The sequence below is a fragment of the Schistocerca cancellata genome, chromosome 4 (assembly GCF_023864275.1).
Source record: "Schistocerca cancellata isolate TAMUIC-IGC-003103 chromosome 4, iqSchCanc2.1, whole genome shotgun sequence".
NCBI classification, from domain to species: domain Eukaryota; kingdom Metazoa; phylum Arthropoda; class Insecta; order Orthoptera; family Acrididae; genus Schistocerca; species Schistocerca cancellata.
Window position 1 is genome coordinate 714,614,548 of NC_064629.1, and position 2,502 is coordinate 714,617,049.

The window sequence follows — 2,502 nt, forward strand, 5'->3', positions numbered from 1 at the left end:
AACGTCCTAAATGACCCAAGTCCTGATACCCATAGATTAGCTGTTTGTGTGCATCATAGTACATACCATCATCCAGAGACATTTCATCAAAAAGTAGAGCACAATACTTGTCATTTTCATGCACATTACTTACTTCCCTTGCTAAAAAGTTTAATAAAGCTGGATTAAGTCCTGTATCAAATAGTATGTGGGAAAGCACTCCCTTGAGCAGCCTGACAGATGGAAGGGAGAAGTATGTGGCCAAATATCTGTACAACTGGGGACTACGCTTATAAATAGAGAAAGCAAATGCCTTATCTTGTATAGACCACCGTACTGCTGTGGGCTGCATGTTGGCATTTCTTAACTGACTATTAATAAAATTTTAGTCACATCATTCAAATCTTCTTCAATTAACTGAAATTTCCTGTCATCATACAACTCTTTTAGAATTTTCAATTTATTCCTCTCATTCTGTAGCTGTTTTTTCAGTTTACACACTCTGGAAACTGTAATTCTATGCGGTTTATACATTTTGTGTTTTCTTGGAGTTAAATCACGTTTAGAAACGCCAGATCCCATTATACCTGGACTACTTTCAACATCATAAACAGGTGAGGATAAAAAGCTGTACTCACCATCATCTGTGCTCTGTAAAGGAGGACTGCTTCGTTGTATTACTGTAGATTTTGCATTGTGACCTGCCTTGTGCACACTTATATTTGCACTCGATGTGGTGAAACCGCCACCTCCTCCACCACCACCACCAGTGTAACACAGATGGGTGGGGGGAGGGTGATACAACACCAATTCCATGTGCTTTGGTATAACATCAGGATTTAGCCTGTGTCTAGTAAAGTTCACAAAATCTGCTTCATAAAAATGATCCTCACACACATAATAATAACTACAGTTCACACCTTCATCTATATTACAGATCAATTTCCCCTTCTTTAAAGTCTCACTTTTTGATGCAACTGGAAATTTATAGAAATGTTTATTCTTGTGTTTGGAATTTGTTTTTACATAATAACTACTCCTGCATCTGGGAAACTTGCACGAGTATTTCAATCTCAAACTGGATTCTTCTCTTCCTGTATGATCCATCCTCATGTGTCTGAAATGTTATTCAAACCAAAAATTGGGAACGAGAAAAAAGATCAGGTATGGTTTACCTTGATTAATGTTAAAGAAAACTCAATGTGAAATTAATTTCACTATCAAAAATCATATTAGCTTATGTCTAAATGCAGCTATCCTGTACTGAAGTATTGATAACTGTTATCATGGCTTGTAATCTGATGTGGTATTGCTACAAAATAGTGAAAAAACGAAACAAATTCTCATTTCTACTACGGATATGCACATCACTCTATATATAACTGCGTGAGCGTAGTTGCACTATATTCTATATTCAACACAACTTCGTTAAACAGTGCTATCAGGCAGTAGAAACACTGCTTATTGTACCATTTCAGTATATTTCAGCATCTAGATACCATGGTAGATACCAAATTCAACTGTACATTATCAGTAACAGTTACAGCTGTAAATCTGTATTACATTGTGTTGAGCATTAAAGTGCGAGAAGAATTCTACTGCATTGGATATTGCCACAATAATACGTGTAAATGTTCAACTGCTTGAAGGACCTGCTTTGTCTGACTTCCAAACAAATGTCTTATTATGTGAGAACACAACCTTTGTAGATACAACAGCAACAAACACTTTTTACCTGGATAGAGTGTTATATACTGTACAGAATATTTACTGTCGAAAACGGGAAATAGAACACACTCGAGGCATTACGAATCAATTGTAACACGTCCAATATTTGGTATGTAGTAAACGGCACAATAAATGGTACTTATTATGTCACTAAGAGTACTTCGTGGCGAAAAGGAAGATGAATCAAAGCCAGAATTATATTCCATTACAGGATTCGGAAAGTTGAATACCAACTATGTCAAAAGCTGCTAGCATGGGATTCTCTATGAAATACAAGGAAATATGAACAGAAATAAGAAATATACTTACCCTTTAAGTAAACTGAGCAACGGAAATTGTATTTCTTTGCAGGAACAAATATACAAGAGTCCACAGAACGTAATGTGATGATACAACCTCGTGTTCTATATGAAACAAAAGTAAAAAAGTAAATACTGAATCATCACACCATCAAATATTACGAATACATCCAAAAATTAAGCAGAATAATAGCAACATACTTACACTGCAATTTAAACGAAAAATCACGATCACGTTGCTACGATACCAAAAACAATTATGGAAGACTACGTCATCCAATAGGAACACGATACTATAAATTGCTAAACTTGCAGCGCTCCAAGTGGCCTGGGACCAAACCAACATCGTGTTACCGGAAATCCCTATATGAGTTTAACCCCCCTGGGGAGCACACTGGCTGTGACCAACCGACACTGGCCGTTCAAAGCAAAAACAAGACAGACGACTACGCGAATTTACACTATTTAGGTACTAAAGCGCGATGCTACAACTCTC

The 2,502-nt window shown here is 36.7% G+C and overlaps 1 long non-coding RNA gene across 1 annotated transcript; it reads right to left on the bottom strand.

The window, feature by feature from the left end:
* Positions 1-1,017: 1,017 nt before the first annotated feature.
* On the bottom strand, positions 1,018-2,259 carry LOC126185218 (uncharacterized). The gene is made up of 3 exons (XR_007536985.1): positions 2,212-2,259; positions 2,017-2,111; positions 1,018-1,096 (listed from the first exon to the last, which is right to left on the bottom strand). It is a non-coding gene; the product is annotated as an uncharacterized LOC126185218 (long non-coding RNA).
* Positions 2,260-2,502: the final 243 nt, after the last annotated feature.